Source organism: Telopea speciosissima, chromosome 2 (genome assembly GCF_018873765.1).
Source record: "Telopea speciosissima isolate NSW1024214 ecotype Mountain lineage chromosome 2, Tspe_v1, whole genome shotgun sequence".
Classification (NCBI taxonomy): domain Eukaryota; kingdom Viridiplantae; phylum Streptophyta; class Magnoliopsida; order Proteales; family Proteaceae; genus Telopea; species Telopea speciosissima.
The window spans coordinates 57,394,789-57,417,903 of NC_057917.1; the positions used below are offsets into that span (position 1 = coordinate 57,394,789).

The window sequence follows — 23,115 nt, forward strand, 5'->3', positions numbered from 1 at the left end:
TTTTAATGGGTGGGGTTTTGATAATGTGTACCACATTAAAGAATTATAAATATGGCAAATCTGACGGATATCAAGGAAATTCTCTAGATTGGCTGCAACTCCCATTCATCCTTAAATCTAATCGTTTTTTCCATCCATATATAATGAAATGCTTTTTCCATTTATGTTCATGCTCCTCCTTATAGTCCCTGCAAACTCTTTGTAGTCCTAAATTTATAATGGCCACCTTGAGGGGTGTAAATAAGAAAATCCCTTCATACACAAAATTAATTAGCATTTTTAGACTATAAAAGATCAATTTTCAATAAAATTACACATAAAAGGTAAATTTGTCTGCTTTGCAAAATTAACTAGTATTTTGTGCTACAAATGTGTGTTTTATGTCAAAGTTACATATAAATGTTACACTTTGGTACTTTAAATTGACTAAAATTTGACATGTGAAAAGTATATTTTGCTACTTTGCTATACATAGTTAAAACTCATTTTTAGATGAATGTTTTCCTTTTATTATTATCTTACATATATAGATTCTTTTTTTGTGGTTGTAAATATTTTTGTATGGTTGAAAACTTATGATAAAAGATTGAGTTTTCCTACATTGACAATGAATGGGATCCTGTTCACTACTAGGTGGAAAAGGGTAAGAAAGGGTATCGATAGGGCATTTTGGGAACATACTAAAACCCTAGGATGGTGGGTGAACCATCATCCTCTTTGGGTAGTGGGAAACTTAGTCCTATGGTAAAATATTTTAATCTTGGAAAAAAAAGACCATGTCTAGGAGTGCAGCTCTTGTGCCCAGATACATCATGGCATGAAATAACTACCCCACCCCCATGAAAGGCAAAATCTCACCCATGTTGATGTTTTCTTATGTGCTCCCATTGCCCTGGCTGGTGCCGGGGCCATGCGCCCGAAGAGAAAACTCTTCCTCTTTAATCTTTGATCACTATATGCCCCTATCAATATAAATCTAGGGAGAAAGAATGTTGCCAATCTGTGCATGCTACGCTAGTGCCTCCCTATGTATATCTCTCTCCTCCCTTCAATGAAATAACATACATGCACCTTGTATCTATCTCTCTTCTCCCACAATAATGATAGATATGTCATTTCATAGAAGGGAGAAGAGAGATACACATAGGGAGGCGATGATGCAGTGTACACAGCCTAGCAACATCTTTCTCCAATAAATTTTTTAGGGGGAGAGTTTTTTATTTGGGAGCATGGCCCTTGCGCCACATAGGGGCCAATAGGAGTGTGCATGGAAGCATCAACAAGGGCAGGATTTCTGCCTTTTATGAGGGATGGGGCAGATATTTTACAAGGGTCATATGTCTGGGCACAGGAGCCACGCTCCAGAACATGCTCTTTTTTACCAATTTTTTATCTGAACTTTTATTTTTTGTCGAAAGAAGTTTGCACATGTCGATTGAATTCTTTCCTCTTTGACAATGTTCATTGGGTTTGTGTAAATCCCAAAATTTGGTCTAGTGCAATCTGAGCTGATTTTTCTTCACCAAAATAATAATAATAATAATAATAATAATAATAATAATAATAAATAAATAATAGAAAATGAGCTAAGAGTGTTACAAGGTTTAATTCAATTTGATTCATATTGTAACTGACAAAAATTGAACCGATTAGTTATTAGTTTCAGGTTCTAAAACTGAAACCGAGTATTAATCGTTTTCATTTAACTGGATTGTAATTGAATCTATTTGTATTCAATTTAAAGGTTTAGTTAATCATTTTTCTTTGCTTTATATTCGGTTTAATGGTTTGTTTATTTAAAATGGTTCTAGATTTTGGTTTTTCAGTTAAAAACCAAAACCGAATCACTTATTTTTTACAATAGGTGAAATTAAAATTGAACTAAATAATAATGAATAACCTATTTTGGTCTAAACAGAACCATTTTCTTTTTCTGTTTGAAATTAACAACCTTAATTAGTGTGAAACTGTGAACAAATATAATTATAAGTATACGACTTGAATCATAAGACAAGGAAAATGTAGCATCAAAGATGTTTGAACTTGTTGTGTGTGAAAACCTTCGTCGCCCGGTTCACCCACGGATGAGCCTGCAAAAAACCGAGTGAGCGTAAGAGAGCCGGTGTGGCTCCGGCCTAGGAATCTCCGACACTCAAGTCAGGTCTCTAGTGCAACAGTGTAACAGCTTATTAAAAGTGAGATGAGTGTTTGAGCTCCATACTTGAGTATTTATAGAGTGAGGTGAGGCAATTGGGAGAGTCCTGGTATGGTAGGAGTTCTTCTCTTGGAAGGCTCTCTCGCGTAGAGCGAAGTGGAGAGTTATTTTTGGGGTCGGACTCTTATTAAGATAAGAGTCCTAATGGGAGTGTGATTCGATATCGTGATAGGATTGTGGCTCGATCCTTAACCCACGATTCTCGGATTGTGCTGACGTGGCTCCGCGATTCCCAGCGAGCCATTATAAAGGCTTTTGTGGAGGGCTCGGCCTCAGCGGTCGGCCTCAGAGCTCGGCCTCAGAGTTCGGTCTTGGTCTTGGTTGACTGGCGTGAGGTCGGCTCGGGGTTGATGGCTGATTTGGGGGTGCTTTATGGGCTGACCCGTGGTGCTCAGCTCAGCTATGTGATCTCTCGGGGACCAGGTCGGCCCGACTTCCCTCGATTTAGGTCGGTCCTTGGATTGACCTCGGCTCGTCCAGATGGCAGCATCTGATTGGTGGGGTGATTCTATGCCTTATCACAGGCCCCCCACTCATCAGGGGTCAGCTCGGCCCTGATGAGTAAGAACTTTTTCCGCTCGGCTGTCCCCCATGTTGATTGAGCCGAGCTCGTTTTGTCGACGATTTGACATTGTACGGTCTGACAGTTGGGGTGTCAGTACCACATCAGCTAGAGTCATTATGGCAGGCTTGGGAACCTGAATCATCTTTTGATCTGGGCCGTTAGATCTTGTTGAGTTCTTCTTGGCCGTTGGATCTTCTCTGCTCAATGGCTATAAGTAGGCGACCATTCTGCATTCATTCTTCATTGTTTCAAGTTTTTGACTGCTCGGCTAGCTCGGATTCTTTAGCTCATTCAGTGCTCGGCGTTCTCAACTTTCTAGTTCGTGCTCAGCTCGTCTCCGAAGCTTCTTCAACCACTAAGTCCCCTCTGCCCATTATGTCAGTTGGTAGCAGTTAGGCAGGCAAGGTGTTCGCTGGGGCGACTGAGGGTGCGAGTCTGAGCCGAGAGCTCCCTTTTCGCTCCCCCACAATAGACCTATTGGGCTCAACCTCGAATGAGCCTATCGTAGCAGAGCCTCTGCAGGCAGACATCGCCGAGCTTCCCCTACCCATGGAGTCTAGCCTTGAGGCCCAGCCAATTCTTGAAGACTGAACCGAGGACTCGGGATCATCTTCGATAGATGACGAGGAGTCGGGTGAGGAAGGTTCTTCCCGAGATGGGATCGGCTCGGTCAGCTCGTCTGCTGGCGTTCCAGAGCTCGAAGAAGGAAGTGTAGGCACTGTCCAGAGCACAGTTACTGATGCTGACCTCCAACGCCTCAGGGCGACTTATGCCATCCCCAAGGACGTCGAGCTCCGAGCTCCTAACCCTGGGGAGATGGCCTGCTTCATTCGGCCTGGCGAGGTGATCTTGTACGAGATGCCCTTCAGGTATGCCTTTAAGCTTCCCGTGCTTGACCTGGTGGATCAGATCTTGGACCATTTCCACCTGTCTCCAGGTCAGCTGGTGCCGAACTCATCGCTGTCCGTGTACGACTTCCACGTCCTTTTCGGTGAGATGGGCTGAGCTACGAGCGTGGCTCTTTTTTCTCAGCTCTTTTTCCTGAAGAAGTCATCTAAGAAGGGGTGGTATTACTTCACCCGTCGTACTGGGAAGAACACAGCCCTGAGCCACCTCAAGTTTCTGGTCGGAACGTCGTCCTCAAATAAACACTAGAAGCCTCGATTCTTCTTTGCTTCCATCCTGAACTGCCCCTTCTGGGCCGAGTGGAAGGTGATCCACTTGGGTTACGTCAACAAGACCTTGCCCCTGACTGAGAACGAGCTGACCTCGCTCGACCTGATCCGCCAACATCAGCCTTTTGATGTCCTCTAGCTCCTGGATGAGGGGTTTCTTCAAAGGTGGCATATGACCCCTGGTAGGAGTCCGAGCTGAGCTATCTTCAATTTGCTATGGTCGGCTGGGGCATCCGAGTCGACCTATTTACTTGGTCTTTTCTTTCTTTTGGCATATTTCTAACATGCTGTTTCTCTTGCAGTGGTCGGTCACATTCCCCCAATGGACACGATTCGGCTTAGGGCCGAGACCATTGCGGAGAGGAGGAGAAAAAATATCGAGAAGAAGTCTTGAGGTGAGTCTTCCAAGACGTTAAAGGGCAAGGCTGTGCTGTCGAGCCCAACTGACAAGATGGTGGACCTCGAGGCCGAGAAGAGCAGAGCCCCGCTGAGCCCCTCCCGAAGAGGGAAGTGTCGAAAGGACGAGTTGATCCCGCCGAGGGACATCAAACGCCAGAAGCTCTCAGTCAATCTAACGGGTGGTGGTCCTCCGCCCGTAGCCTCTCCGACCAACGTCTCCCGGTACGTCCTGGGGAGGGCCTCAGCCAATAATATCCTGCTCAGGCCAAACTGGCGCTTCTTCCCAGGGAACTCGACCATAACGTCGACCACGCATGCAAAGGAATGGCTCGACGCAAGTCGGCTTCCTCGGGACAGGGAAATGCTCGAGAGCTCCTCTCCTCCCTGTTCCAAGACTTTAATATGGTAAGCTTTCTGTTCGGCTTTTATTGAGTGATCCGATCTGTTGTGCTCGGCCTTGCTAATGTTCGGTTATCTTTTTCAGGGGTTTTCCAAGGTCATGGAGACCCTCCTCTGATTTGAACGGCTTCTGTCCGCGAACTCCTCTCTTGAGCCTCAGGTCGAGTTGGCCAACAAGGACGCTCGTGAGGCTGTCCTAAGGCGTTGGGAGACCGTAACAAAGCTGGCCAAGGCCAAGGACAAGATCAAGAGCCTGGAGGAGGCCGCGGTGAAGCAGAAGGAAGAGGTTGAGGCCTTGAAGGCTCAGCTCGACCAAGCCAAGAAGAATGCCAAGGATGACCTGGTATAGGCTCGAGCTGAGGCTGTTACCGAGTACCTCAAGTCGGAGGAATATGCCGAGGTGTGCCATAAAATAAGGAAGCCGCCGTATGGCGAGGGTTATGAGGTTGTTCGGGCCGACCTCATGAAGGAGATAAAGGTCGCCTACCCCACCCTCAAACTTTTCCAATTTGACGATGACGCGACCACCGTGGTAGAGGAGTTGGGAGACGATGCTAGGGTAGAGGTCAACCAGGTAGGCCTGACCGTGACCATTCCCCAGGACGAGGTCACCGAGGACGCCACCGTCAAGGAGGTACTGTCGAGGACCCTACTTCCGAGGACCCCCTCCACGTCGTTGAGCTCTAGGCTCCCTTTTCTTCTTTTGATGTACACATCCCCCTGTGCGGGGTTTTGGATAACTTTTTTTTTTTTTTTTTTTTGTATGTACTGGGCTGAGCTGCCCACTTTTTGTAACCATGCCGAGCTGTCGACCTTTAATGAATAGAAAACTTTCTTTTTACAAATTGTCTAAGTGTTTGAGCTCGGCACTCATTTGCCTTTCTTTCCTTGTATGTGTTGTTCTTGATTGTCTGTGTCGTGGCCGATCTGTTGACCCGACCTCTTAGCCTAGTTCCAGGACTTGGTTGTCTTTTAGCTACGCTGTACTGGGTCGGTCAGGTCTGCCTGACCGCTTGGTCATGAAATGTCTGCTATGGGCCGAGGTCATGTTGTTGTCCATCTTTATTAACTTGTCGTTTTCACCGATCAGCTCGATCCAGCTACCACTTGATTGGTTGTGAGGTTGAGCTGACTCTATGGCCGAGCACAATGCCTTGGATATTTTTGCTTGCTTTTTGGCTTTCGTTCGGCTCAGCTGTGGCGAGAATTTGTGCTTGCTGGTCTAGTCGCCGAATTATGAGGGTCGGTCTTCTGACTTAGCCGACCTATGAGGGTCTGACTTTGAAGTCGGCCAGGTCTATGAGGACCAGTCTTACGACTTGGTCACCGACCTATGAGGGTTGGTCCTTGACGTCGACCAGGTCTATGAGGATCGGTCTCATGACTTGGTTGACGACCTATGAGGGTTAATCTTTGAGGTCGGCCAAGTCTGTGAGGACCAGTCTTACGACTTGGTTGTTGACCTATGAGGATCGATCCTTGACGTCGGCCAGGTCTATGAGGATCGGTCTTACTACTTGGTTTCCGACCTATGAGGGTCAATCTTTTTTAGGTGTGCCAGGTCTATGAGGACCGGTCTTATGACTTGGTTACCGACCTATGAGGGTCGGTCTTTGACGTCGGCTAGGTCTATGAGGACTGGTCTTATGACTCGGTATGCTTGGAGTTTGAAAGTACGCTAAGTAGTGGAGAAAGACTTTATTTTATTGAATCATCAACGTCGAGGCCGAAGCCGAGTACAAAATATGCTCGTCATAGACCGTGCCGAGCAGGATATCTAAGAAGACTACTAAAAAAATTTCTTCAAATTTTTTGAGTTCCACAGCCTCCGTACCTTCTTGCCTCCCGGAGTCTGCAAGTGATACGTTCCAGAGCAAATTTGCTTGGAGACTATGTACGGGCCTTCCCAATTTGGTGCCAACTTTCCTTGCTGCCTTGGCTGGGACGCGCTGAGCTTTCTGAGGATGAGGTCTCCTTGGCAAAAATGTTGCTCCTTCACCCTCGAGTCATGGTACTTTGCAGTCTTTTGTTTGTAAGTTGTGTTCCGAAGCAAGGCGTTCTCTCGGACTTCGGCGAGATAGTCGAGGTTGGCTCTAAGCCCATCCTCGTAGGTCTTCTCATCGAAGTTGAGCACTCGGTATGACGACTCTTTGACCTCGACGGGAGTGGGCTTAAATTCCATATGCTAGAAGAAAAGGACTCTCCCCGGTCGGTGTTCTCATGGTTGTCTGATATGCTCATAGGACGTTCGGCAACTCTTCCACCCATCTACCTTTGGCTTCATCCAATCTTCTTTTGATCCCCGCAAGTAGTGTTCGGTTCGACACCTCTACTTATCCATTGGCTTGTGGATGAGCTACTGAGACCGATCGAAAGTCAATATAGAAGGGCTTGCAGAACTCTCAGAAGGCCGGGTTATTGAATTGCACGCCATTATCCGTGATGAGCACTCTCGGTAGTCCAAACCGGTAGATGACCTTATCCTGGAAGAACTTCTCCATGCTCTTCTCGAGGATGGTACCCAGGGGCTCAGCCTCGACCCACTTGGTGAAGTAGTCGATCGCCATGACCACATACTTTCGGTTCCCCGACGCCGGGGTGAAATCTCCGAGAATGTCCATCCCCCACATAGTAAAAGGGATCGGGCTCAGCATAGAGGTCAGCTTTATTGTAGGTCGGCTCAGCACTGGTATGAAGAGCTGACACTTCTCGCACGTCTTCACATACTTCATGGCCTCTTCTTGCATTCTTGACCAATAGAACCCTTGTCAAAGTATCTTATATGCTAGGGCTCGGCTGGTGCGCATCTTTCTCTAATAAATTTTTTAGGGGGAGAGTTTTTTATTTGGGAGCATGGCCCTTGCGCCACATAGGGGCCAATGGGAATGTGCATGGAAGCATCAACAAGGGCAGGATTTCCGCCTTTTATAAGGGAGGGGGCAGATATTTTACAAGGGTCTTATGTCTGGGCACAGGAGCCACGCTCCAGAACAGGCTCCTTTTTACCAATTTTTTATCGAAAGAAGTTTGCACATGTTGATTGAATTCTTTCCTCTTTGGCAATGTTCATTGGGTTTGTGTAAATCCCAAAATCTGGTCTAGTGCAATCTGAGCTGATTTTTCATCACCAAAATAATAATAATAATAATAATAATAATAATAATAATAATAATAATAAATAAATAAATAAATAATAGAAAATGAGCTAAGAGTGTTACAAGGTTTAATTCAATTTGATGCATATTGTAACTGACAAAAATTGAACCGATTAGTTATTAGTTTCAGGTTCTAAAATTGAAACCGAGTATTAATCATTTTCATTTAACTGGATTGTAATTGAATCTATTTGTATTCAATTTAAAGGTTTAGTTAATCATTTTTCTTTGATTTATATTCGGTTTAGTGGTTTGTTTATTTAAAACGGTTCTAGATTCCAAAACCGAATCACTTATTTTTTACAATAGGTGAAATTAAAATTGAACTAAATAATAATGAATAACCTATTTTGGTCTAAACAGAACCATTTTTTTTTTTTTGTTTGAAATTAACAACCTTAATTAGTGTGAAACTGTGCACAAATAAAATTATAAGTATACGACTTGAATCATAAGACAAGGAAAATGTAGCATCAAAGATGTTTGAATTAAGTAATCTTTTACCAAATGGTGTCTTTACTTTTCAACTAATAATAGACATGAAGTCAGAATGTAATGCAATAACCTACTTGTGGATTTTCTTGCTACCAGTTGCAAACCATTGTGCACTACCTACTAGCTAGGGATGCAACTTTTGGCCCGATGAGCCAGAGCCCACGCAAACCTATCTTGAGCCCGACAAAGTTAAGGCTGGACTTTTTTTTGATAGATTTACCTCTAGAGATTTACCCGAAATTTTTTTTCCCCCTCTAGTTAGAATTGTATCATTGATACAATATTGAACAATTGGTATCAGGCACAAATGATATAATACGAATATGATCGATACATTGAGGGCCGACTTAAGGATTTTTTGTTTTTTTTTTTCTAATAAAAGAGAAAAAAAATCAAAATTAAATAAGAAGAAATAATATCCATAATGTGACGATCCAACCGCTCTCTTGGCATGATATTGTCCACTTTGGACCTCACGAATTTTAAACGCGGCATACCAAGTGGAGGAGGCTACTCTTTATCAATAGCTTAGGATCTTCCTCCCAAGCCGATGTAGGACTAAGTTTTGCACTCCCTCATCGATCTCCCAAACCCCTTGGTACTAAGCCATCTCTTGATGGGGACCCCTCAAAGATCTCCTAGGTGGGCCAATACTATGCCATCTCTTGGGTGTTACATTCTCCCCTCTTTATGGGCACAACCGGTGTTGGTAGTTTGCTTCGATACCACTGTAACGACCCATCCCTTCTCTTGGCATGATGTTGTCCGCTTTGGCCCAATGGGCCTCAAGTATTAAGAGAGCCTTTTGGTCCAAAAGAAAGAAGAAAACCCTAGACGGTTCAAGCATGGCCATGGCAGTTTCATCTCTATCCCTCCAAAAGGTTCTCCAGGCGGTTACGAGAAGCACGTTGGGGTGCACCACACCTCTAAGGAGCTGGGAGGCACAATGGCGCATGATAACATCCTATATAAGGAAGGTCCCAAGAGGAAGAGGGGCTCGGTCATTTCTGATTTTCTTTCTTTTCTTCCCCAATTCTTCTGGTTTGATTTGTAGGCTAGGGTTTCTAGGTTTTGTGGGGAGTCTTTTGAGGCAGATAGAGAAAGAATAGAAAGAGAGAAAGGGGAAGGGGCATCGATTTCTTCTTTTCTGGTCATCCCTGTGAATAGACGTTAGAGTATATTCAGATCCCTGGGTGAACTGCAGAGATGATTGGAGGAATCGATCAGCTTATCTCTACGATTTTCACTTCCTGGTCCAAAGGTTATCTTAATTCTGTGAAACAATTCTGACAAGAGGTTTTTCAAGCGGGCTTTTTTTTTTATTACCTTTCTTTCTCTTCTAGTTCGTTCCCTCTTGCCCGACCATCTTCTGCAAATCTTATATCTGATCGCGGTTGAGTCGAGGTTCTAATTTGATCTAAGAAAATCCAGATTTTATTTTCATTAAAATTCTTCATGTCCAAAGGTAAAAATCTTCTCTGTTTTCCTTTCTTTTTTTAATCAATTTCTTTCAGGCCATTCTTTAATTGGTTCAAAGATTTCGTCGAACTAAATTCATGATTGCGATGATAGTTAATTTATTGTGAATTTGATTCATTCAATGCATTTTCTAGAATTTCTTGTTATATGATTGTTTGAATCAGAAGGTTTCTATGTTAGAATTTTAGTTCTAATAAAATTCCATATGGACATAATTAAATCCCTAAACCAGGCTAATTAGGGTTTTGGTCTAATTAAAGTGGGGTCATTAAGTTATATTAGAAGTCTAATGTGGATTGGCTTAGTGTGGGCCAGATAGATTCCTATTAGGACTGTGATGAGTCAGACCCTATAGGAATTACTATATAAGGAGAGCTAGGTCCCCCCTCTACCCATCACAACTTATTATTCTCAATTGCTATTGAGGAGTGCATTCTTGAAGCGAGGGAGATATTCAGTGTTCATCGTCCCTGCACATTCGGTATTCTCATCAGGCCAGCTACTTTGGGAATAGAGGGGAAGTACCTAGATCTTTGTTCTTTAGTTTTCGCTGCAATCATCATCACTATGGATGAGAAACAAGGTTGGTGGTTCTATCCTTATTTTCTATTATTTATTTGATTGTGTTCTTGAACACCCTATGGAGATCCTGGCTTTTGGGATTTTGTCCCTATTCGGATCGATTTATTCTAACATGTTGTATCAGAGCCTCCATAGATCCGTTCTTGAACCTATATGGATTCAAAATAATAGAACATAATAAGGGAATTGAAAATTTTTCGATTCAAATCAAGGTTTTTAGGGTTTTTTCCAGTTTTCCAAAAACCCGTACGGACATTGGCATTTTGCCAATTTTTTTAGCTGGCAAAAATAGAATCTGATCACATGGGGGCGTAGAGCTCGAAAAATCAGAAATTTCGGTGGGTGGATCACCACCGGTGAATGCCGAACCCGCTCTCACGTGCCGGCGGCAGTCGCGGGTGATCTCACTCGCCGGCAGAAGTTTTAAAAAAAAAAAGGGAATTTCTGGGGTTTTGCTATCGTGCACCCCTGGCAGATACATAGTAATGCTAACATGCGCCGTCGGGTCGGGTCAGGTCAACCTGTTTCTGACCCGGAGACCCGGCCCGTTGACCCGGATTCTGACCCGGTCAAAAGTTGGACCATAAGTGAACCGGTCTGATTGAACCGAATTTGATTCAGACTGATTCGGTTTGACTGAACCGGTTTGACCCTTCGGACCGGTCAAACCAGTACAGTCAATCGTTTTGGGCTGAAAACTTTGATCAGACTTTCTGGGGGCTACGAGACTCCGTTTGGGGTCCCGTTTTTTACGTTGGCTCTGTTTTTCTGTGCTCTACACAGTGGTGCCCTCTGTTTTGATCAGATATGCATATTTTAAATATTTTGGTATTCTTTTGATGTATGCCCTTTTATATAATTTATCGGTTCGTTCTATTGGGAACCGAACCAATTTCTGAATTGCTGGAATACCTACCTTGATTAATAGAATTATTATTATTTTTATGTTAATTTTAAGACATTTAAAGCCCCTTGTCATAAATTATAAAATAACACATTGTTTAAGGATGTAAGTAATTCTGGAAAATTCCGAAAGAGGGTTTCATGTTTTCGACAGGATGCAGCCGCCAAAGCGACCTTCCTTGTTGGATTTGTGAAACACTGGTCTTATACAGTTGTGGGATGTCCTTCAACTCTGATGTGTGGTCATACACCCAAAGGTCGTGGTCATGTATTGGTACTTGAAGGGGTATATAGTATGCATGTGAATAGGTTGACCCTAGAATTCTGCACACCCAAAGGTGGTGGATTTTAAAAATTGAGCTGTATTCCCATGGCCACTAGTATGTAGGGATTTTTTACAATTGCATATTGAGAATTCAGCCCAAAGGTGTTTTCACAATGATGTGTGTAAAATTCTCATTAGCTTATAAAGTTTTCAAGCTGTACTTGCATCATTTTAATTATTATACTATTCATTGTTTAAATTTTCAGTCACCTTCTCTGTCAATAATAACATGGTTACTATTGAGCTCCTCACTGGGTCAAACTTTAAGAAGTGGAAAGAGGACATTATATTTGCTATGGAAATGGCAGATGTGCACACGTCCCTTGTTATGGATACACCAATGGAACTAACTGCTGATAGTACTGAGGATGAAAAGTCTGTGCATGCTGCATGGCAAAAGAGTAATCGACTCAGTATGCTGTCCATAAAGAGGTCGATACTGAAACACCTAAAAAGTGGTCTGCCTGAGAAATGTACTGCCAGGGAATTGCTAGATGGAATTTCTAAGAGATACAAAGTTTCATCGAATGCTGAGATTGGGACACTTCTGCAAGGGTTATTTAATATGGAATCCGATGGTTCTGGGGGTGTTAGGGATTACATTATTAGGATGGTTGATTACCAAATTAAACTCAAGGCCTTAGACAGCCCTCTTCCAGATGCCCTAATTGTCCATCAAGCCTTAAATACCCTACCTTCTGAATTTGGCATCATAAAAACCAACTATATTTCCCAAGATGGAGTCTAGAGCATTAATGACCTAATTTCTAGGGTTATGTCTGAGGAAGAGAAACTGAAGAAAGAGAAAAAGCCTACTGCCCTGTTTACTTCCAAAGCCCGTAAGAGTAAAAAGTCTAGAAACCATACTCATAAGTCTGCCAATAAACAGTCCGATCAGACTAACAATTTGGGACCCAAGAAAGACTCTTTGAAGAAAGAGAGTGATCGCTGCTTCTTTTGCAAGAAGAAGGGTCACATGAAGAAGGACTGCGACAAATACAAGATTTGGTTACTCAAGTCCAAGCAGCCATCAGGTAATGATTCTTTGGCTTTTGTTTGTGAATCCAAAATATCAGAAGCCCCATCCAGTTCTTGGTGGCTAGATAGCGGTGCAACTAACCATGTTGCTTTTACCATACAGGGGTTCATAAATCGGAGGAGGCCAAACAAGGATGAATCAAGGCTGATCGTAGGAAATGATGGACATTCTGACGTAGAGTTCGTGGGAGATGTCATTTTATTATTAGATTCTGGTTTTAAATTGACTTTAAAGAACACCTTTTATGTACCGTCCTTTAGGCGAAATTTAATTTCGGTTTCAGTTTTGGACATTAGTGGTTTCTATTTTGAAATAAAGAATACTATGATTAATTTATTTTTTAATTCAACTAAAGTTGGTTCCTGCTTTATGTCCAACGGATTGTACAGATTGTGTTTGTCTCCCACTGATATCTACGTCTCTTGTAATGTTGAAAGCGTTGTTTCTAAAAGACCCTTACCTAAAGAATGGTCTTTCACATTGTGGCATAAGAGGCTAGGTCATATTTCTAAGGCAAGAGTGGAAAGGCTGATAAAGTCTAACATCCTGCCTACTCTCGAAAGTGATCTAGAAACTTATGTAGACTGTTGTAAGGGAAAGATGACCAAAATAAAGAAGAAAACTGCAATCCGAAGTTCTGACCTGTTAGAGGTCATTCACACTGACATCAGTGGTCCCTATTCAGCCACATTATATAAAAAATTTTACTTCATCACTTTTACAGACGACTATTCCCGATATGGATACCTGTACTTAATTAAAGAAAAGTCTGAATCTCTTGGCAAGTTTAAGATTTTTAGGACTGAAGTTGAGAAACAGTTAGGGAAAGTTATTAAAATTGTTAGATCTGATCGTGGGGGTGAGTATTATGGCAGACATGGCGATGCTGGACAGCTTAAGGGCTCGTTTGCCAAATACCTTGAGGACTCTGAAATAGTTAGTCAGTTTACTATGCCAGAAAGTCCTGAACAAAATGGGGTTGCCGAAAGGCTTAACCGTACCCTTATGGACATGGTGAGGAGTATGGTTAGTAGGACAAATTTACCTAAGTTCTTATGGGGTGAAGCCTTGAAAACTGCTCTTTATATCCTTAAACGTGTACCTACTAAAGCCGCTCCTCTTACACCTTTTGAGTTGTGGACCGGCCGTAGACCCAGTTTAAACCATCTTAGAGTTTGGGGGTGCCCTGCAGAAGTGAAGTTGTATAATCCGACTTTAAACAAGTTGGATCCCAAGACTATTCATTGCTACTTTGTCAGCTACCCAGATCATTCGAAGGGATATAAATTTTATAATCCCTGCGGGGGCACTAGGATTGTGGAGTCACAGACAGTGAAGTTTCAGGAATTTGATGTGGCCGAAAAGAATGACTGTTCTCAGACTGTTCAAGATAGTCACATGGTTGGTACATCGGTACTTATTCAGACGGATGTGGGGCATACTGTGCTATTGGTTACACCTGCTGGAGTTCAGGAGCCTGATATTGATACCGTCCCCGACATTCATGTAGCACCTGATGAGATTCCTCTTATTCAGGATGCGGTTGAGGATCCTATCATTGATGCAGCTCCAGCTGAGATTCCTTAGAATCAGGTTGAGGCAATAGTGGCACCATTATGGAGATCCACCAGGGAGAGAAGGTCAGCTATATCACCTATCTATGAGGTCTATCTGGGAGAACATGACTATGACATTGATTGTGTGGTCGATCTAGTTACTTATTCAGGCGCTGTTTCTAGTTCTCAGTCAGATTTGTGGATAGATGCGATGAGAGATGAAATGCAATCGATGAAACATAATGATGTTTGGGAGCTTGTTGATTTACCTAAAGGTTGTAAGCCCATTGGTTGCAAATGGGTGTATAAAACCAAAAGAGATTCCAAAGGAAAAGTTGAGAGGTTTAAAGCCAGACTGGTAGCCAAGGGATTCACTCAGAGAGAGGGAGTAAACTATAATGGGACTTTTTCTCCAGTCTCCTCGAATGATTCTTTCAGGGTAATCATGGCATTGGTAGCTCATTTTGATATGGAGCTGCATTAGATGGATGTTAAAATCGTCTTTCTCAATGGCAATCTTGATGAGGAAGTATATATGGTTCAGCCTGAGGGTTTTGCAGTAGATGATTCAGATCATGTTGTGTGTAGACTCAAGAAGTCTATCTACGGTCTCAAACAAGCTTCTAGGCAGTGGTATCTGAAATTTGACAATGTTGTGACTTCGTTTGGTTTTATGGAAAACAAAGTGGATCAGTGTATATATCACAAGGTCAGTGGGAGCAAATTTTGTTTTCTCATTCTGTATGTGGATGACATCCTGCTTGCAAGCAGTGACCTAGGGATGTTGCATAATACAAAACAACTTTTATCTAAGGAATTTGACATGAAGGACCTTGGTGAGGCCTCTTTTGTTCTTGGGATTGAGATCCATAGGGATCATTCTCACCGTTTATTAAGTCTTTCTCGGAGGGCTTATGTTGATCGTGTTACGGAGAGGTTCAGTATCTTTGGATTGCAAACCGGGAATGTTCCTATTCTCAAGGGTGACAAAGCGAGTTCGACACGGTGCCGAAAAATGAAGGCGAGAGGGATGAAATGAAGAAGGTGCCTTATGCTAGCGCACTTGGTAGTATCATGTATGCTCAGTGTGCGGACCCGGATATTGCTTTTGTGACGGGATTTCTTGACAGGTATCAATCAGGTCCTGGTCTTAGCCACTGGGTTGCTGCCAAGAAAGTATTGAGGTGCTTGAAGGGGACAAGAGATTATATGCTGACTTACAGACACGTTCCTGAACTCAAGCTAGTGGGGTATACAGACTCTGACTTTGCTGGCTGTGAGGATGACAGGAAATCCACATCAGGTTATGTTTTCTTGATAGCAGGAGGGGCAGTATCATGGAAGAGTAAAAAGCAGACATTGGTGACCACTTCGACTATGCAGGCAGAGTTTGTAGCATGCTATGGGGCTGCTACTCAGGCTATTTGGCTCAGAAATCTCATAAAGGAGTTGACTATTGTAGATTTTGTGGATAGACCCATCCAGATATATTGTGATAACAGCTCTGCTGTGTTGGTTATAAACAACAATAAAGGACTTAGAGGGTCTAAACACATGGAGGTCAAGTATTTGACCATAAATGAGAGAGTAAAGGAAGGTGACATTGCAGTGGAGCATATTAGTATAGATGATATGGTTGCAGATTCCCTAACCAAAGGTCTTCGCGCTTGTGTTTTTTAGAGATATGTCATAAGCATGGGCTTAGTTGCATCATGGGATATGGTTAGTCAGTGGGAGTTTGTTTTATTTTGCTTCATTGTAATTTAAAGTTTCTTTTCATCTGTATTTTTACCTTATGGTAAACTTTGATTTATATATATATATATATCAGGTGTCATTGCATGCAGTTTCTTTTAAACACATGAGTGTTTTATTTATTGACATGATGTATATATTTCTGATTTTAAAGTCTTAAGGAATGTGTTAACCTTAAGCAAGGCTGGGGCATTAAGTTGTTAGCCTAAAGGTATGTCTTGTAACACATAAAGTATAACTCGAGTTATTTCTGATGAGACATACAGATTCGTTAGAATCACAAAGTTTATTTATCTAGTGAGCCTGTGCCACTTAAAGAAGAGAAATTTTGGACTGATAAATGGATAATACATAAGGAATCACTACGTGAGTATTATCTCGTTACCCCACTACCACATTGCATCCATGTTAGTAAAGTTGAGTGCTCTCGTGACCATGGAAGGCTCTGTGTCGCTTGATCATAGATGCAGTTACCGCCATGATTCGATGTCTAAAACACTATGGGATAGGATTGACTTTCTAATATGACCTCTAGACCAATTTATTTTAAAAATTGTGCACATAAAGTTTTCTTAAAGAGTTGTTAGCCTGTGATATGTTTTGGTCAAAACTGTTTTTAAATCCTTTTAAAAATAAAGAATTTAATGTAAGTCCAAGTGGAAGAATGTTAGAATTTTAGTTCTAATAAAATTCCATATGGACATAATTAAATCCCTAAACCAGGCTAATTAGGGTTTTGATCTAATTAAAGTGGGGTCATTAAGTTATATTAGAAGTCTAATGTGGACTGGCTTAGTGTGGGCCAGATAGATTCCTATTGGGACTGTGATGAGTCAGACCCTATAGGGATTACTATATAAGGAGAGCTAGGTCCCCCCTCTACCCATCACAACTTATTATTCTCAATTGCTATTGAGGAGTGCAATCTTGAAAGAGATGGAGATATTCAGTGTTCGTCGTCCCTGCGCATTCGGTATTCTCATCAGGCCAGTTACTTTGGGAATAGAGGGGAAGCACCTAAATCTTTGTTCTTTATTTTCCGCTGCAATCATCATCACTATGGATGCGAAACAAGGTTGGTGGTTCTATCCCTATTTTCTATTATTTATTTGATTGTGTTCTTGAACGCCCTATGGAGATCCTGGCTTTTGGGATTTTATCCCTATTCGGATCGATTTATTCTAACATTCTATAGATGTGTATTGCTATCATGAATCTTTGCAATGGATGTTTATGCTCTTATTCCTCTTTTGTCCATGGGATCTGTTATTTGGCATTGAGTTCTGATGAATTGAATATAAAATTGATTGGTTCAAATAAAGACTTTATAACATGTTGATATATGAATTCTGCAGCTATTCCAAATTTCTTTACTATTCCTTACCAAGCCTGTGTGTTTGATTGGGTGGATTTCAACTTGCCATAATAAATTCCCTGTGATGAGCTATTTTATTTTAATCAAGGGAATTCTATTTCCCGATTTGGTTTAATTTGGTGAGAAATTATATTGAGAAGTTTAGTTTCTAATTGATGAGATTTGTAAATTGATTTACTCCAATTCTAGCTCAGTCCATGGGTAATTTACATTGAATTTTTGTTTACCCATGGGACTCAAATAGTTCTTGTATGGTTATTGTGATTAAGATTCTTTTGTTTTCATGGAAGAGTTCGATTATGGTTTCATAATGTCTAAAACAATCGTCATGGCAGGAGATTCACTTTGTAATTTGAGTATTAAATTGTTGAAAACGCAAGCGGCAATATCCATTCAACTATTCCTAATCTTTAGACTTCAACAGGATGGGACCTTAACATGCACGATTATGATTAACTCTATTTCTATCTCCCAATCAGATAGCTAAGATTCGTTAGGTTAAAATCTTTGTTAAGGATCAGGCTTTGATTTGGTACCTTTTAGGGCCTTGGTCTGGCTTGTTCGAATTTGATCTGGGTCAAAACATTGGGCCTTACTCTGATATAATTTCCTCATGTCATTTCCCTAATGTAAAGTCTTACTGGGATCATATCCCATCCTAGCCTTTTGAGACTAATCAATTCCATTTTCTTGGATTCTACTGGACCTTTAGCGGCTAATTAATAAATGGTTATCTTAATCAGCGTTTGAATCCGAGAGTTTAATTGATTTGATCTTCAATAGGTTTCAATACAATCATGATTTTGTTTTATCTACCTTTTTTTAGCCTTAATGGTTTCGGTTCTGTCTGTTTTCATCCACGTTTTTATTTTTTTTTGGATTTCAATTTTTCTTAGTTCTTTAAAAAAAAAAAAAAAAACAAAACAATCTAAGTTTTCAAAATATTTTTGTTTTTATAGTATTGGTTCTTTGAGCTGGATCATTCTTGATTCCTACCATTAGATCATTTGGCTTACATCAAATATAACCCTTAATCTATAAACAATAACGGGTTAGATATTAGAGTTGGCCTATTTGGCCCGGAGACCTTGTTCTTCAATCATCATCATTCGACGAGTTATAGGTTTAAAGTCAGCCCATTGGCCGGGAGTTTACTTCCCCTTCTTTCTCATGTTTTTGAGTTTTGAATGTGTATCGAGTCTGGTCATAAACCCAATCAAGTTAAATTTTGAACATATTTACTTTCAAAATATGATAAATGGTTTAGTTTTGGTGTCAACCTACCGGTAGGTCAAGAACCAACAAGCTACGAGTAGCCCAGTACCATCTTTGATTGGGTTTGAAAGTGAACCCAATCGGGCCTATTCCTAAAGTTAAAAATGGAAAAGAATAGTTTGGTTCAATGTCGGCCTGTAATGGACCAGATTTGAGTCGGGATGAGTCTGGCATCGCACCATGGGTAGAGTGTTTAGGTTTAGAATGTTCAGGTATCAACTAGTTTGGTATTCCGACAAGACTAGGGGCCTACATTCAAATTTCTTATCATTTTTCGAAATGAATAAGATTAAAATAAGTATGGAAACTCAATTTTTCATTCACGTGTATGGCTATTTAGTTTGAGGGAAGTAGTTTTTTATCCAAGAGTGTGGCCTACGCCAGCACTCCTATGTATATCTCTCTCCTCCACAAAACAAGGGGGTAGAGATGTCTTTTCGTATGGGGAGGAGAGAGATAGACTCATAGGAGTGCTGGTGTAGGCCACAATACCCCCTTAGGTTTTTGTATTTTCCAACATACCCCCTTAAGTTATTGTATTTTCCAAAATACCCTAAAGGATTCCAAGTTTTGTTTTTGTTTTTTCATGGAAAAAGAAATGGTAGAAGTTTTGATACACGGTCATGCATGTACACGGCCTCTATGAAGTATTGTCAAATGGGCATAATGCCTATCCAAAATGACCATAAAGCCCCCCCACCCCCTATTGATTGCATTGATGCATGGAATCTACCGTGTACCAATACCTTCCCCAAAAGAACTATATTAAACATTAAGACAAAATAAAGGATTCCAAGTTAGCACATATGATTGGAGCAGTAGGAACATGGGTGCAACCCGGGCAGCAGCCAAATTTTGTCACACCTCCCACCGGACCCACCCTTCATGTTTAATCATTGAGAAATGCTTTAATCAATGGTGTTGGACCTTACACGTGGCACAAGGATAGCACAGAGGTGAACTTTTCTGTTGCAAGGTTATACACATGCATGGAGCATGCGCCCTTCAATTTTTCTTGGATTTGGATCCTCTGCGGTTTGGAGTTGAACAGCTTGCCATCATGTTGCTCTCAACTCACAGGCCGTTCATTTAGAATTAATGCCGATCCAATGGTTGATAGATGGTGGTCTGACATTTTGTTTATTTTGAGCGATAATTTTGAATTTTGAATTGGTGCAGGTGATGACTAGTTTGGTATGCTGATCCAATGGTTGCTAGCTAGCTCCCTGTGTCTCTCTCTGTGTTGGATTATTTATAGACTTATTGTTTCAACCTTTACTTGTTGATGTTAATGCAAAAGGTGAATTGGTGCAGGTGATGACTGACCCAGATGCACCAAGCCCCAGCGAACCCTCCATGCGTGAACTGGTCCATTGGTACTCACTACTTCACTATTTCATGGACCCTCTCTTTCTCTCTCTAGTTTTTTCTCTTTTTAGTAATTTCTCGATTTGTGGTTTCAGGATTGTGGTGAATATTCCTGGTGGCACAAACCCTACTCGTGGTATCTCTCTCTCTCTCTCTCGCTAAGGTGTTGGGGGTGTTAGGTTATATTCCTTATACAAACCCAACCAGGATTGAACCTGGTGGGAACTGAGCATGAACCAAAACCGGTCCAAGATAAATACTCAACTGCATTGGAAGACACTCGTCGTGATAGTGTCACCAACCTCTTTGATCGATCATTTAATTTCTTTAAAAGTTTTTAAAATATATAAAGGGATTTGAACTCTTATATCGTATTGGAGGTAGGAGTGTCAAATGGTCAGTTTGGTCCAGTTGCAATTGGATTGAATCGATCTTTGGATTGGATTGGGTCAAATCAAAGCCAGCCCAATATGATCTGTTTTCAATCGATTTTGGTTTTTATCGGTTTTGGTTCAGATTTTAGTGTCCAATGTGGTCTGTTTTCAATCGGTTTTATAATATTCAAACTGGAGTTGGCCCGTGTAGGGAATTTATATCAATTTGGTTTTGTTTTTAATACCCTTAGTTGAAGGGTTAAATGATCCAACTTAAAACCTTAAAGAATTAGGTAGAGAGAGTTTTTTGTGTTTATGAAGGCATTAAGGACACAAATAAATAAACTGATCTGAGACTGTAATTCTATAACTCCTAACATCTTAAGACAGAAAAAGATACTGTAAATGTGACTAACAAGCATGGTGGTCCATTTCATTGTTCATTGAAATGCAGGGAAGGAGATAGTGAAAAATGCATATAGAGGGAGTATTTTGGCATCGTTAGGTTCTTTTTCTTTCTTTTCCATAAGATTAAGTTTTCTGTTATCCACAACGAAAAGAGAACCTCTTCACTCGTGTGTTTTGTTGGTTGGATGAAACTCTTGAAATAATGGAAAAGATAATTCGTATGGTATCTTATGAATGAGACTCCTGGAACACCAGGAGAAATTCACAGAATTTTGATCGTTTTGAGAAGCAAGGATGGTGAATGTTGTCGATCTTGGAGGTTTTCTGGGGTTCCCGGCGTTACATCAGGTTTCTCAAGAGGAGATAGCTCTTCCCAAAACCTATGCTGCGGTGGTTAAGCCGAGTTTACCTGCAATCGAAGGCTTGCCATCACCGGTTAAGGATGGTAATCTTACATGGATAAAGATCCCACAAGCGGCCTATACTGCTCAGTTAGACAAGCTACAATACTCGCTTCTTGGAAGACTGAACTTCCGATACACGACGATGGATCGACATGTTATCGACATGTTTATTCGTTTTGTGAGCAAGTCAGTGAAATATGGCAGCAAGGATGTCACTAACGGCTGTGATATAAAGCCTTCCATGGCCATGAATCCTCGCAATATGGTTATATCTGACCACCATGACGACCTCTTTACTCTAGTTTGCTAGCTAACTCCCTGTCATGTAAACAATGTAGAGTAGATATGAACTGATGCAAAATACCCTTTTACTGAGCTAATTCAGGAAGATACTTGTCGTGACAGTCAGACCCATAATCTATTCTACTCAAGTTAGTTGTGTAATTGCAAGGGATTAGAGTATTCAGGAAAGAAAAAGAAAAGAATTGTTCTATACCATTTTTTTTTGTCATTTTACTGATCTGTCCTGTGTTTGTGTATCATCATCCTATCAAGTGTATCTTTAGCTTTGATCATGTATCAAGGTATTGGTATTCGGCCGAGATGTATCAGTATCACTATTACTTGATACTGATATATACAATACCAATACAGATTGAATGTATTGGAAGTAATGAAAAAAAAATGAACCTTTTTTTAATTTACGACAAAGTGTAATTTTGATCATCATTTGTTTGTTGTTAAAAAAAGTTTTTTTTTTTTTAATGGGTGGGGTTTTGATAATGTGTACCACATTAAAGAATTATAAATATGGCAAATCTGACGGATATCAAGGAAATTCTCGAGATTGGCTGCATCTCCCCTTCATCCTTAAATCTAATCGTTTTTTCCATCCATATATAATGAAATGCTTTTTCCATTTATGTTCATGCTCCTCCTTATAGTCCCTGCAAACTCTTTGTAGTCCTAAATTTATAATGGCCACCTTGAGGGGTGTAAATAAGAAAATCCCTTCATACACAAAATTAATTAGCATTTTTAGACTATAAAAGATCAATTTTCAATAAAATTACACATAAAAGGTAAATTTGTCTGCTTTGCAAAATTAACTAGTATTTTGTGCTACAAATGTGTGTTTTATGTGAAAGTTACATATAAATATTACACTTTGGTACTTTAAATTGACTAAAATTTGACATGTGAAAAGTATATTTTGCTACTTTGCTATACACATTTAAAACTCATTTTTAGATGAATGTTTTCCTTTTATTATTATCTTACATATATAGATTCTTTTTTTGTGGTTGTAAATATTTTTGTATGGTTGAAAACTCATGGTAAAAGATTGAGTTTTCCTACATTGACAATGAATGGGATCCCGTTCACTACTAGGTGGAAAAGGGTAAGAAAGGGTATCGATAGGGCATTTTGGGAACATACTAAAACCCTAGGATGGTGGGTGAACCATCATCCTCTTTGGATAGTGGGAAACTTAGTCCTATGGTAAAATATTTTAATCTTGGAAAAAAAAGACCATGTCTAGGAGTGCAGCTCTTGTGCCCAGATACATCATGGCATGAAATAACTACCCCACCCCCATGAAAGGCAAAATCTCACCCATGTTGATGTTTTCTTATGTGCTCCCATTGCCCTGGTGGTGCAGGGCCATGCGCCCAAAGAAAACTCTTCCTCTTTAATCTTCGATCACTATATGCCCCTATCAATATAAATCTAGGGAGAAAGAATGTTGCCAATCTGTGCATGCTACGCTAGTGCCTCCCTATGTATATCTCTCTCCTCCCTTCAATGAAATAACATACATGCACCTTGTATCTATCTCTCTTCTCCCACAATAATGATAGATATGTC

General features: G+C 40.9%; 1 pseudogene; it reads left to right on the forward strand.

The window, feature by feature from the left end:
- LOC122653164 overlaps window positions 1-23,115 on the forward strand; it is a 51,966-nt pseudogene that overhangs the window by 2,855 nt on the left and 25,996 nt on the right.